At 36.7% G+C, this 15,483-nt stretch overlaps 1 protein-coding gene across 1 annotated transcript in view; it reads left to right on the forward strand.

The window, feature by feature from the left end:
• The window catches only part of LOC149532255 (uncharacterized), a 102,008-nt gene that overhangs the window by 55,488 nt on the left and 31,037 nt on the right, over positions 1 to 15,483 (forward strand). The window lies entirely within an intron of this gene.

Here is a 15,483-nt window from a genome sequence, read left to right on the forward strand (position 1 = left end):
ATCTATTTCATTATTCTACGTGACAAAGCTTACCTCCACGTTACCAATGAAGAAACTTGCACCTCGTGTAACATCTTCTATGTGATTGCGAGTAGGTTGCCCATCTCTGGTAGTTGTCTGCTCTTCTTTTCCAAGATCATCCAAAAGATAATTGTGGTCTATTGGAATTTCTTCGTACACTCCTGTGTGTTGTTCGGTTGCAAAAAGATCCTGGGCCAACTCTAGATACTTTCGTTTTGCCATATTAGTCATATTTAGTTGTCCTATATAAAAATCCAAGTAGTCATTGAATGATAAATCATTCTGAATTCGGATAGGAAATTCTTTATACTCTTCATAAATGCTTAGTAATTCTGTTCTTATATCTGCTGATTGCGGCACCCACAGTCTAGAGTATTCAACTCTTTCTATATCTCCTTTTTTGTCTTCGTGTTTCAGACTACCCCATCTATGTTCACTATACAAGCTTTCTTTTCTAATATCTTGCCCATTTGACATCCTTACAAACTTGTTACCTTTATCCAAATGCTTAGAATGAGTAGCTGTAGTCCCTTTATTTGCTACTAATTCATGGTGGTTATTGAAAGTTTGAAAGGATAAAGCCTTCCGTACATCGCAACCTCTCAATGACTTGGAATTGATTTGCCAAGCTCTTCCTTGGTAACTTATTTTGATATTAAATCCTAGTCCGGCTCACAACAAGTTCGAACTCCAAGAGAAGAACATCTTTACATCTAACAATGTTATTCCCACCTCAGAATGCGTGATATCGAATGGTGCAAGAACATTCTCAAACTACCAACCAAAACCATTAAAACCAATAGTGAACTCAGATTAAGCTCACTTGATATGTTTGCGTATATGTCCAAACAATATCCAAGGTTTGTGTCTTGGAACTTGCAGTCCAAGTGACAGCCCTCCAATTGAATAACTTAGCAAGTTGTTTCTGAGATCTTTTATTTCCTACACGAGAACCCTTCCCAGATCTCTGGTTTGCACATTGCTGTAAGTGCCTGCTCGGCATCCCCTTCCAATCTCTAGATTTCAAAAACTTCCCCAATTTTAAGATAGTTAGCAATTTGTCTTCCATATTTCCTTGTGGTATGCCCACTTCCTTGTCATGTAGCAATAACTTTAATTATTTTGGGAAGTCGTTTGAATGTCCAAGAAGCTCTAATGTTATCTGAGCTTACGAAATTGCAGACAAATTTTCTTGTAGTTTTGCTCGTGCTTAAACCTGAATATAAAGCTGAGGAATTCTTGAATAATTTGAAGATTCCAAGAACAGAGATTTTGCTCCTCACGTAGGTGCCTCTAATCTCTGTACTACTTGCTTGATATGCCAGAGACCCTATAACATTAATGATCCTCAACACTATTGCAATAGAACAGCCGTATAGAATATGAATTCCATAGCAGATGGTTGCCAGCGTATATACGGACTGTGACAACGATAATAACCACTGTGATCTTGACCAAGCTTTTCTTTGACAGCCAAATTCTTGGAAAACTTTGTGCTAATGCTAGGTGAAACTATGGGGGCTGCAGAAGATTAAATGATAATGCCAATACTAATATTTGGAGTCTCCTATTAGAATGTATGGCTTGGGAAGAACCGCAACAATCCCTGCTTCAAGGAATGGATAGTCTGGCAACATATGCAGTAGGAATACCCTATGAATAAATAATCATCTTGATCGATACCATATATACGTCTTCTGTCATCTTTTCAGTAGCTCTTGCCGTTACTACTCTGATAGAAAACACGAATCGTAACGTATTTTCTATGTTTCCCTACTGTGGTAATTTGCGCTCGACACGAAATTTGTAGAAATCGACTCGTATACCATCCTCTACTTCTTTTCGTTCAAGAGCTCTGACTAAACGGTTTTCTATTCAACACTTATAATAACAATAGCTGATGCTCTACACAACTGCATTGCACGTTTCGGGAACACCGTCAATTATTTTGTCATTAATATTTTAGACAAATGTCCATCGATTTTTTTTTTGACCAAGCGGCAATTTAAAATTTGGAGTATGCAACGGTTTCACTCAATGGTAGCAGCTCAAGCTTCCTTCAGGCGTTTTAATTGCCAATAACCACTACTACTGATGCTGCCGTCTAGATATTGCTCTGTAGAAACTCCTGTAATCACTCACCACAGAGGACTAACCATTCCTTTGCATGCAAATTAGAGAGTTACTTCACTGGTTTATAGCTCCCAAGCGCTACAACTCCTGTAGCTATTTCCTTTCGCAACAATTTGCGGCAATCTGACACAATTCTCGATTGATCCAAATTGTCTTAGACCGGCTTAAAATAAGACTCCCGAATGTAGTCAACTTGCGACTCAACCACTTGCATCAATACAATCTCGTTCTCTTCAAATGGCTTAAAGTAAACTTCCACAGTATTAGTTGGTTCTAAATCAGCTTTCTTTTAGAGCCTTTGAATGTGATTGACAATCTCAATTGAATCGTTGTTCTTCCTGTGAATGACTCTGCCACCCAAAACTCTTCAATGGGAACTGAAAGAAGGGAAAGTCCAATGGACTAAACCATCACCTGACAAGACGAGGCTCATTGCGTTTGCCGATGTTTAGATATAAACTGATGTTTGAGCTAGAAAATTGAGACAATTAAAACAACACCACCAATAATATGCACATGCTGGAGAAAGGCATTGATGACATCGATATAATATGCACATGCTGGAAGAATACCTTCACCAAAATAATATATACGTTGGAGATAAAAATTGACATGGAGAATAAAATACGGTGGCTCCCTTCAAACTCCAGCAGAAACTGTTGCAAACCAGTGATGCACTAGGCTTAGGTATCCTTGCCTCTTTCATTTTTCCATAGCTCACCGCAACTACTCCTTCAACTTCTACAGATTCCTACAATTCTTTGGTTCAGTCTGAGTCAGAGACATAGCAATCGTTTCCCATCCTCAACATTGCCTCCTCTTGTATGTACATTCTCCTGTGCTTCAAGTCCGTCAAGTGTAACCAAACTACCAACTATTCTCTCTTTCTCATCTCATATTTCTTGCCAAACCCCAACTCACCATTACCATGCTCTTTCAACTGCAAATGCTATCCTGGGTTCCTTCCAAATTTACCAAATATAGCAAGATGCAGTGACCCAACCAATAGCTCGTGTGATTTCTTAGATTCCTCTACTATTTTGAGAGCTCCCTCCAGCTCTAACAATAGCCATCAAATGGAAAACCTCTATGCTATTCCCTGCACAATTGCAATAACTCCAAAACAAGACCCTTTTCTAGAAATCTAACTGGGTTGTTATAGAAACTATTGTTATTGAACCTCATAGGCTGGCAAGACCTTTGGCTCTGATACCATTATAAGGACCTGTACCAAAACTGTAATAACTCCTCAGCCCTGTACTGTCCTAAATTGGATTTTTCATTAATTTTTCCCTCAAGTTAACCCCAGAATCATGAATATATGAGTTTGCCTTACAAATACCCAGCAATGTAAAGTACAAACAATAATCCAGTTAGATATTCGACCAACTCTTCCTTGAATATAATATTTAGAATGCATGCACAGGTAGATGTAATACGAACAACAATAAGAAACCAGTATTTTCCCAAATAAATCCGTCTGCCTCAGAATGATATTAAGGATTCAAGCATATGAAAATGTATTAGAAATCAGTAGGATAAAACCAGTAGTCCTTCAACACTCCTAAACACGTTATTGCATTATACAATAGCAATATAATAACCAGTACAGAACCCCAATCCTCAATACAGATTTAATAGTTAGATTGGAACGATAGGATAAGAACTTGTAAGCACGAATGAAACACCTGAAGTGATGACAATGGGTTTGCATCCACTGCCTGTTAGCACGAGGGGCTATGTTCTCCAACTAGCTGAAAGCTGAAGCTTTCTGAGATTCTCACAAGAGAAAAATTGAATTGAATAATAAATCAAGCATATGCCCAACAATGAGACTCTTTCCCCTTTTAATACACAAACCAAGACTCTTCGGCTCCTCCCTTGTTTCTGTCTTATTCCCTTGTGGCTCTTCAACTTCCCTAAGGCATTTTGTCTTGTTCCTCCTTGCCCCTTTGTCCATTGCTCCTTTGTCCATTATATAACATTAAATTGACCTTTGTGATATTCTGAGCCTATATCTTAGAGTAAATTTAATATTGCATAAAATAAGACTTCAATATTCCTAATGTTCCAAAAGGGAACATTACATTCTCTCTCACTTTTCCTCTCTTCTACTCGTGCTAAACAACTAGAAGGCGCTTTAGGGCTAAAGCAAAGAGGAAAGGCAAAAAAAATGAAAAAAGACTTGTTTTTATTAAGATTTGACCTAACTTTTTCTCTACTTGAGCGATCGATTTTTTGCGAGTCACAGAGGTGATTCATGCAATTTTTTGCATGAATTGCATGAATCGGCGATTCATGCCATGAAATTGCTGAACTGATTCACTAGTTCCAAAAAAATCGGGAACCATGAATCGAATCGCTAAACCGGCGATTTCATGGCGATTCTTGTTACTATGGTACCAACTCACTAGAGACTTGGTTCCTCTCTTAATTGATTTATGGAAACCAACCATCTAGAGATAACTTTAATAACTTGGTAAGTAGCGTCTCATAAAAGACTTGGTTCCTTGTGTAATTGATTTATGGGAACTAAGTCTCTTAATTGGTAATTTATTTGAACCACTATGGGTGTTCCCTTCTTTATACTTGATGACGGAATGAAATTGTTTTAAATATGAAGCCCACTTCTTTTATAGCTTCTTCAGTTTATTTTGAGATTGAAGAAATTATAGAGGCAAGTGATCGGTAGGGACCGTTATCTCTTTTCTCAGTAGATGATGTCTTCAATATACAATGGCTTGGACCAATGCATATGATTCGTTATCATATGTGTAGAAGTTTTGTTTAGCAGTACAAAGTTTTTTTGATGGTAGACCACATGATGACCACTTTGGTTTAGAACAACTCCAAGTGCATACTGTTAAACACACATCCTAATCTTACAAACATGTTCCAATCATATTCTCTTTCAATATTTTGTAAACAATAGAATTGTTTTATGTGTTTACTACAACATTGGTCGATATTAATTGGTGCAAGGATGCAACATTATCCCTGGAATGTAAGATGAATTTGTGGTAGAGGTTGGCAAGACCAAGAAAACTCCTCAATTCAATATATTTGAAAGAGTAGGCCACTTGAGAACTTCCTCTTTTTTGAGATCTACTTGATTGCTATGTGCATCAACAACAAATACAAGGTAGGGGATGGATGTCTAACAACAAATACAAGGTAGGGAATGGATGTCTAACCAAAAAATCAGTTAGGGAAGTTGGCATGCAAATTGTTTTGCTGAAGTGTATAAAGAATATGTTCCAAATGCTGAATATGGACTTCCCAAGTGTGAGCAAAAACAAGAATAGGGTCTCAGTCGATGAGAACAAATTTGTAGAAACAATTTCAAACTATTTGACGTATTCATTTATGAACGTAGCAAGGGCATTGGTAAGACATGTTGATGTTAGTTTTGTCCCACTACAACATGCATAATCAAATACCCAATGTTTCAACTACTCAATCTTCTCTTGAAAAAAGGTCATCTTTCATGCTAAGCTTGCAATATAAGATCATGCAATGATTTGAATGTTCCTTCAATTGTGAACACTCGCTCAGTTGAATTATGCATTGTAACACCGACACTTGGGGGTATGTCAGCATGTTGGGACAAGTTTTCGGGATGGGGGGACAAAGGGCCTCAATTTTGGGATGGTGGGTGACGATGGTGGGGGCCAGAGGCCATAAGGGTGTTGTACTGTACATATAAGACTTGAAATGTTAGTTATGAAATGATGTTTTAGTATTAACATATTTGAATATAGCAAAATTGCAACACAAACCAGAACCATCGAACATTCAACGTAGTGACATAGTACATACCCAATAGTAACATTCAAAAACCAAAATTTAAAAAGAAATTCAAGAACCCATCTCGACGGAGGTGTGGTTGCGGAATGATGAAGGTGACGATACTCAGGTACTCCAAGTACCTTATGCCGGGACATCCTAGGGACATGTACTTAGAGGTTTTGATGGGGAGTGTGTGTCACCAGGTCTCACTGAAATAATGTGATATGTTGGTTATCCCTTAGGGGACTTATTCTATTCACTCAATGGATATCAATTCTTTCCCTTATAGATTTGCCTTTACAACGTGCAATGAAAATATAGTTTTGATCTTCAAACCTTTCCACTTCAACTCAAACTTAAATTGGCTAATTTCTAGTTGTAACCATAAATGCAAGGAATCATGGATGACTTGGACTCTACTAGATGTGATCTCGCTAGCAAATCCACTCACCTAGTGCAAACTTCTAAGGAACACTCAAAACAATTTTCAAAACAATATCTTGTCTCCAATCCCATCAATGAATGCAAACTAAAGATTCAACATCAATTGAAGTTACGCGCATTCAATTGTCAATATATTACAGAAGGTACTCCTACCATTAGTAAGAGACCAGTGGCTTAGATTTGTTTGAGTCAAGCAAATAAACATCCACAACAATTTCCATTCAAATTACCTACTTCAACATGGAAGCAAATCTACTCCAAGTGAAAGATTGAGGAAACGATGCAACACTTCAAAGCAACTTGAAGTAATGCATCTTGAAAGACCAACAATGAATTATCAATTACTTTGACAAACACTATAGCAACAACTTCATCAAGTCTCTCCCTTAGCTAATCTATTCTAGTCTCTTACTCTAATCTCCTAAGCTCATGCATTACAAATGAGAAAGCCTTGGCCTTTTACAGTAGTTCCATTATAGCGAAGGGCCAATATTGATCCAAGATCAAGGGCCAAAATTTAATCCTACAAACCCTAATTAAGGTTGGAAATTTATAACCAATTATACGAGGCCACCAATTCATGGACCAAATTTAAAATTAAAATGATTTTGAAAGCCAATGAGAAAGCAGGATACTTGACATGTTGTGACTGACAATGCTTGAAAATGAAAATTTCTGATTGGAGGAGACAACCAATTGCCTCCTCATTATCCTTATTGTGTGCTTGGAGTCTTGGCTTGAGAAGATGTTTGTTAAAACTGCAAGAGTATCTCTCAATTAAAAAAAATTATGACAACAATTGGGTGGAAAATTCAAGAAAGACCCAAAAATGTCAGTTGACGACTAAGATATTTTAGAGAAAAAAACAATTTATAATATTCAGTAGCATGTAAAATTACAAAAGTGAACACAACTAAAGAGTGAATGGAAACCCTAGTGAAGTTCTATGAAAAATCTTGTGCTTCAATTTGAAATCCCCATCTTGATATAGGGTAAAAAGAAATAATTTCTATTAATTACAAAAGAAATATTTGAACAAATAAATAATTATTAAAATATGAATAAATAAATAGTAAAATATGATAAAATAAAATCTCTAAAAAGACTAAGTTACAATTAAAACTATTTTGGGTCTCTTAAAAGATCATCCCTAAATTGAATAAGATTTATGAGGAAACAAAAGATAGAAATGACTACCCTTATTGGAGAGCAATAATGATTGAGTAGATAGCAACATAAAGCAAAAGAAACCTAGAAGGGGTTTAGTAAAATAATATAATTATAGTTCTAATAATTTAAACAAATAATGATTAAATTAAGTAAAAGAAATTATATAACAAGATTACACTAAAGCTAAAACTAATATTGATAATATTAAATTAATCAATGATTATGAAATAAGTTTAAGGACATGTGTCTTAGATTTCCAAAAGATGCAACATTTAGATCTTGCAACTTATATATATCAAATCCATTCCTTATATCAAGAGGGCACTATGGAAAACCATTCGCACTACATGAGAGGATATGGATGCTCTTATCTTCCATTAACTCGAGAGACGAGAAAGAGCAAAGAGATACGATGTAGCTGAAGACAAAAACTAGGGTCTATCATCGAAGGAGCATATTTTATCTCTTACGATCAATTTAAATTCACACAGACCTAATGGAGATTGAGGAAGGAACGACAGGTGGTTTATCTCAGTCAATTATTATAGACCAATCAGAGACCTAAATGAACATCGATTCAAGAGAAGGAAGGCCAATATGGAAGCATGGGAAAAATCAAATAGGAGAAATATAGAAAAGGAAACATCATTTAAGAATTACCCAACTACTCTTCCTCTTAGTCATAACAGAGGGATATACAAGTAATGGATATGAAAATTCATGATATTCTGCAAAGATTATACAAACTCAACGATTGATAAAGCAATAGGGAGAAAATTACAAGTCAGAGACTCTAAGCATAAACATATAAAAAGTAGTTCAAACCAATACTAACTGCCTCAGACGGAAAGTGGAAATTATCAATTGTAGCATTAAAAATCATTTTTTATCAGCAAGAAGAAAGATAACTAGACAAGCCTATTTGGCATGCAATCCACAAGAGGTGACACTGAAAGCACATACGATAGGGTCATGTTACTAAGGGATAATACAATCCCGCATTGGCATTAGGACAATAACGAGTGAGACAACTTAGTACGATAGACTAAATACAAAAAGATCTTAGCAATTAGAAATGTGAAGACAATGTGGACAAACTCTAGTGAACAAAGCAGAGAAAGATGAATCAGACGTTGACGAGGAAATAATATACTCTAAACAAGATGCTTGTTGGCAATACAAAGACAAAAAGAAAGAGGAAACAAACATCATTCATCTCAAGGATGAAAGGAAGAACACATCACCATCATTTCTTGCTTACGTGGAGTAATTGAAATCAAAAGACAAGTCAATAGAGATATTGACAAACATTGCCCAGTATAATTAAAGTAAGGAAAGATAGGTGGAGTAGGAGTACTAAAAACATTCAATGTGTGAGTATTAAAGATGGGATTGAGCCAAATAAGTAGACCTAGATCCGAACCGTGAGCTATAATCACCAGTATACATACACAGTCAAATAAATAAACACCAAATAATGGACAGTAAATAACTAGTGAGAGATATCACCAACGAACATTATTATGGAATCAAAACTAGAGGAGATCGTGCATAGATAATAACAATAAATAGAGAGATTTATAGAATCTCTTAGAGACAATATATATTGTAGTTGTTAATCATATGCGTATGTTAGAGACAGGAGACATGGTTAGAGGTGGGATCTTTACCAAGTAGTGTTGTAATGAGCATAATCATTACCAAAGATCCCAAAGGCTGTAGGGAGACACTCTTCACATGGCGATTGCCTAATCGAGAATCAGTTCTCATCAGAGGGTTAGGTAATCCAAGGAGAGTTCCTTCCGAAGGATTAGGAGGGTTAGTAAGGGATAGTATTTAGTTATATAATTAATTCATTATTTCTAGCATGTTCTAGAATTTCAAAGTGTATATCTTTATCATGGACTAACAATCTATTGCAGGTTCCAACATTCATTCCTTGAGCTAGAAGTAGGGACATTACATTCAAATAAAGTATTTCATATGAAGCGTTTATTTAATATGAAGATGGTAGGTAGGCTTGTTGCTAATCATTTAAATATTTTTAGTATGGCCACCACTCAATTATCTTTTGTAAATGTCAGATTTGATGAAGAAATTAAAGTGCTTTTTTGATTTTGTCTTTTGCTTGAAAGCTTGAATGACTTTGCAATGGTTGTTAGGAACTCTGTTTTTGGTTCAAATACCCTAACATTTGATGATGTTGATTCTGAGTGAGAAAATTTGTAGAAAAAGCTCAAGTGGATATACGTTAGGCAATTTCTTGAACCTAGAAAGTAGGGGCAGATTAATGGAGAGGAAACAATTCTGGAAATTGTTGAAAATAATGAGCAAAAATAATGGGCAAAGAGGTCTCAATCCAAAGGACAAAGAGATTGTTGGTATTGTGGGAAACCAACTCATAAGAGAAAGATTGGTAGTCTCAGAAGAATAACAAAGGAGACAAACAAGAAGGAAATAAGGATGCAAATGTCGTAAGTAATAAATATGAAGAGGATGCTTTGCTTCTTTCCCTAGAAAATATAGATGATTCATGGGTTTTAGTTTTAGGGGGATAGATTCATGTTAGACCCCATAGAAGTTATTTTCTTGATCATGTCCAAGGGGATTTTGAGCTAGTTTATTAGGGAGATAATGAACCCTGTCAGGTTGTTGGAAATGGCATAATTAAGATTAAGTTGCAAAATGGTAATCATTGGTTACTACAAGAGGTAAGGTTCCAAGGCTGAGTAGGAAATTTAATTTAAGTAGGGCAACTAAGTGATGAGGATTTCATAGTTACTTTTAGTGATAAAAATTGAGAAGTGTCAAAAGGTTCCTTAGTAGTAGTAAAAGGTGTCAAAGTAGGCACCTTATAGCTTTGTTCAAGTCATATTATTCCTTCTACTTTAATTGTTATAGAGAAAAAAAGTCACTATTTAGAAGAAGTAGTTGTATTTAAGCAAGAAGAACATCAAACAACCACTGTAGATACTGAAACAACATATGGCACAACAAAGTTAGGTGCATGAGTGAAAATGTATGAAATTTCTTTATTCAAAGAAAGCTTTATCTAGTCTAAAATCTGTGAATATGAATTTCTGTGAAAGTTATGTCTATGGAAAGCAAAATAGAGTTTTCTGAAAACTAGGAGGGGAAATATAATTGATAGGTTAGAACTTGTGCATACAGATGTATGGGTATAAACTTATGTATATTCCCTTGATGACTCTTTGTATTATGTTATATTTATTGATGATACAACTAGAAAAGTATGCATTTATTTTCTTAGAAACTCTAGAAAATGGCAATACTTAATTGAGAATGAGACTGGTAAAAGATTAAAATATCTCAGATCTGATAATGGTGGTGAGTATTGCAGCAAAGAGTTTCAAAATTATTATTCCTCTGATTGTATTTGTAGATGGAGAACTGTTCCTAGGACTCCACAAAAAAATGAGTAGCTGAATGCATGAGTAGAACAATAATGGAGTGTGCAAATACTATGCGGTTGCATGCTGGGATGCCCTTGAACTTGTGGACAGAGTGTAGAATGGTTCTCAACACAAAATGTTTCAGAGCATTGATTGTACACAACAATATAACATGGATTCATTTATATCAACATAATATTCATTAGTAGTACCAGAATACTGAAACGATGAGGAAATGTTATTACTATATTGATTACCAAAAACATGAGTACATTATCCATATTCCAAAGTTCTTATATAATGGTTGGTTTGGAAAACCAATCGACGCATCTCCTCGCTTCCTAACTACCCAACCCAATAAGGCTTAACTAGCTCTAATTACAACATTACTTTATGACGTACTACATTTATCCCCCCGAAAAAAGAAGTCGTCTCCCACACAACTACCCAACAAATAAAAGGAAAATAAGACTTCAAGAAGGTCGTGAAGACATCTCGGGACTTTGGGCTCCACAAAGGTGTAGAAGATCTCATTTAGCCGCTTTCTTCTTGGCCTGAACTCCCTGTAGTACACACAATGCATGCATCTTTTTTGCCTTTGCTGATGTGAATTTTTCTTCCAGGGCAGCTTTCTCTATCCTCCTTTTTTCTTCTAGGGCGGCTTTTTATACCTTTCACTTTTATTCTAGAGCATCTATTTCTACCTCCCATTCCCTTGGTAACCGTCCTGCCAATTCCTTTTCTTGCTGAAGTTCCAAGTATGTCCTTCTAAATGCTACTTTTATTTCTGCAAGTGCGTCTATGAGAGGTGGCTGTTCCTTGACTAGAGGTTTGGTATATCGGGCAGTCCACTCTCTAGCTATTTCCTCTTGCTTGTACCCACCTTGCTGAAGTAACCTCCGATCTGTATTGTAATCCCTGTCATGAATTCTACCAAGGATTCAATTGCTCTAACTATTGCCTCAGGTTTTTGATTCTTAGCCAAGTATGTTCCATAACTTGTAACTCTTAGAGAAATCTTTCTACTTTGTCTTCCATGAGATTGTTTTCAGAAGGTTCAACTTTCTTATTTTGCATTTTCGTTATGTTCTCCGCTTCCCTCTCCAAGGGGGTTGATGAGGGTGGAGGTACAATCCCAACTTCTTCAAGAAGTCTATCTGCCTATTCTATTACTGTGTCCACTGATACAACCTCCTCGACTGGCGTGTCTTCATTTTCAAGCTCCTCAACTGGTGTCCTCATTTTCATTTTTAGTTTTGTCCATGTGCTTCTCATTCTATGCATCCAATTCTTCTGTAGGTTGCACCACCAGAGTAATAGGGTAGACCACTTCTATACCCAAGCGGTGTTTGCAGCCTTACCTTGTGCGCACACTTTTTCTGACACCTGAGATCTATCACCTTAGTACCATGTTGCTGATCTATAGAAACTAAGCTTGCTATGCTTGGTAATGATAGTCTGGTCACCACCCACTGAGGAATTTGTTGTTCCGTGCCTCCCCTTGTACCACGTATTCTTGTAGTGACCGCTGTTCTCGCTAGTTGTTTCAGTTGTTCCATCGCATTATGTTGACTATTGCCACCATCTTGCCCTTCCATGTACTTTGTATCATTGATCGTTCCAACTTCTTCCGTACATAACCCTTGGGCACGACTTTTAGGTTTAGTACGACCATCGATGGTCTTTGTACCTGTTATTGAACAATTTTTGCTTCTTACAAATGAGGTGTGAAAAATGAATAATAAGAAAAACTTCCACCACAATTCTGTTCTCTTATTCGAACTCTCTGTGTTGAGGCACAACTCCCTCCTTAAATTATGAACAATAATTTCCTTTATTTGAAAAGAATTGAACGTATGAGATCTTTAACCAGAAATAACTAAGGTTATAAAATAGTTATCCATCTCTATGCAAAAGTATTGCAAAATTACTGTTGGTTCAATGCTAAGCCCAAAGACTTAATCAAAATAGAAAACACATATTTAGAACAAAAGGTGATCGATTCAACTGAACAAGATGAATCAAGAACCATTTACAAAATAGAGCACACAATCATTAATCACAACCAAGAAATCATTCCTTTTGAAATGAATCAAGATTACCAAACCATATGATCTTAAATGACAAATGATTTGTTGTAGGAACCAAAAGATTTCTTTTTCTATTTCTTCATCCAGATAAATGGCACCACAAAAACAGTTTAGTCTGACCCTGCCTTAACAACTTATGTTCTTATAACAATATCACCAGAGTATCGATACCAAAAACATTAAAAGTACAACATATAACCATGCAAGGCTTTTAAAAACAGTTATGAAACTAACTCCAGCCGGATTTGATAATGCTAATTCTAGAACTAGAAAGCAACTAACTTGGGAAACTGAAATATGAAATGGCCGAAGCCTTAGTCCTAGGTTAAGCAGTTGTGGTGTTGATTGCATTTTTTGGCTATCCTTGCCCAAAAGATGCGTTGCTTCTTGCATCTTTCCACTCTTTGTAGGCGACCTTAAAATCAACACTGTCTTTTTGCTGCGGGATTTCAACTGTTCTGTTCTTAGTTGCTAGATGGTGATGACTCGGTGAGCATGCTCTAGCTTCTTATTCTACATAATCAGATGATCATCACTGATTATGATCATCGAATCCGTTCAAGTTGTGATAGTGAAGTTCACAGTAGTGAGCTCTTTGGTGTCTTTCAGGGCTTTTAGCCTATCTCGGCAAGTTGCTTCTATTTTCTTTAGGTTCTTATTAGGTTGATCCTTGTTGTCTAAGATTCCAACATCAATACGCTTCACATCATTATTTAGGATTTTCTTTAGACAATCAAGCTCTTTAACCAGCTCTGAACACTCTTCTAAGCATTGCTCCATGACCATGTTTCTCCAGCTAGATTGGTTCTAGAGACATACAAGAAGTTAGTGTCAATGTCAAAGTTCTGTTTTTCCATCAGAAACTAATTCACCCCATACTCTTGAAATTCTGTGATGTGAGCTACAACATCTTCTCATTTTTCCTTTTCTTCAAACTAGGCGCTAAGTTTTGATTCCAAATTAGCCATCATTTTTTCAGCTTTCACCTTTGTCTCGACTAAGCGAGCAATGTAGCTAACTTCACGGGAAACCACAGATTCAAGCCATTCATCAAATGCCCAAGAGATTGATTTGTCTCTTTTTACTTGGTCGATGAATTGCTGGTTAGCTAGAGAAGTCACATCGACCATTGAAATGGCTTGAGGTTGGCTTTCAACTTCCGCATTTTGTAGGGTATGTATATATTTTGTCAGTAGGCGGGTAGATTGTTTCAACTCTTTCTTCTCCTTCCAATCTTCCATAGGTGGTTGGTGACCCTGGCATGTCCTGCATCCAAGATTTTCATATCCACATCTTTGGGAGCTCGCTGGAGAACCTTTTTCTCTACAGTATAATCTTGGGGTGTGATGTTATCTAGAGTTTTATCTTTGGCAGGCTTGAACACATTGGCAACCCAGTCCCCTGTCTGGTCATCAATCCGCAATATGGTTTCTATCTTTAGCTTATTGACTTTAGGCATCTTTCCCAAACACTTCCCAACCATATCCTCCACTGAAATTCTTACAGGCACTATACTTCTTTTCTTGTTCACTGATAAGTCAAAGCAATTTGGCGCGGATTAGGTGCCTTTGGATGCAGGGGTTTGTAAAACAGAGGAAGCAATGCTAGTAATCATTGAACTTGGAATGTTGACATCACCTGCTAGTTGCTGATCACCTTGATCCATGACTTCTTGCACACTCTCTCTGGAGGATTCAGCCAGAAACTCCACTTCAATTGGATCAGTATTAGTACCTTCTACAGTAGCTCTTTGGGCTTTTTCTTTCTTAGTACGAGAGCGGGCCTGTCTTGCTGGTCTTGAAGTTTAACCAAACTTTGAACGTTGGGTTCAACATCAACTTCAAGGTTTAGAATACTTGTAGAGGAAAAGGTGCCACCTTTAACAGTACTATGAATAGGTAGAAGTGAACTAGAGGTTATGAGAGTTTCTCGTGGGGCTTGCTCTAAATCTCTCGTCTTAGACTTCCTTTTCTCTGTTAACCAATTCTTAGTCCTCTTGATAACTGGGTCTGCCTAGTTTGCAAGTCATCCTCCTCAAGGGAATCCCAATTTGTTTCTGGCAAAGGAAAGGCTTCAACCTGAGCTATGTAGAAAGGATCAACTACTTCCTCATCTTTGTCTTCCTTCACACCTTTTATATTTATATGAAGTGTAAATTCCTTTATTTGTTTCAAAGTCGAGACGGTTCATATAGGTTTCCAGATTCATCATCTTCAATTCATGTTTAAGGTCACAAACATCTTGTATAGTTTTGCACCTGTAATGACCGAGCTCTATGGAAAAGGTAGAACCAAAGCCCCTTCTAACCTTGCAGCTCTTGTTAATCTCTGACACCTGTCTCTAGACTTCTGTTAGGACATAAAGGTCTAGACAATGCTTGGGCAGTTTAAGAGGCTTTTCTTCATAGCGACCAACTCGAATGT

This window comes from Cupressus sempervirens, chromosome 10 (assembly GCF_028749045.1).
Source record: "Cupressus sempervirens isolate cs-2001-9-10 chromosome 10, ASM2874904v1, whole genome shotgun sequence".
Taxonomy (NCBI): domain Eukaryota; kingdom Viridiplantae; phylum Streptophyta; class Pinopsida; order Cupressales; family Cupressaceae; genus Cupressus; species Cupressus sempervirens.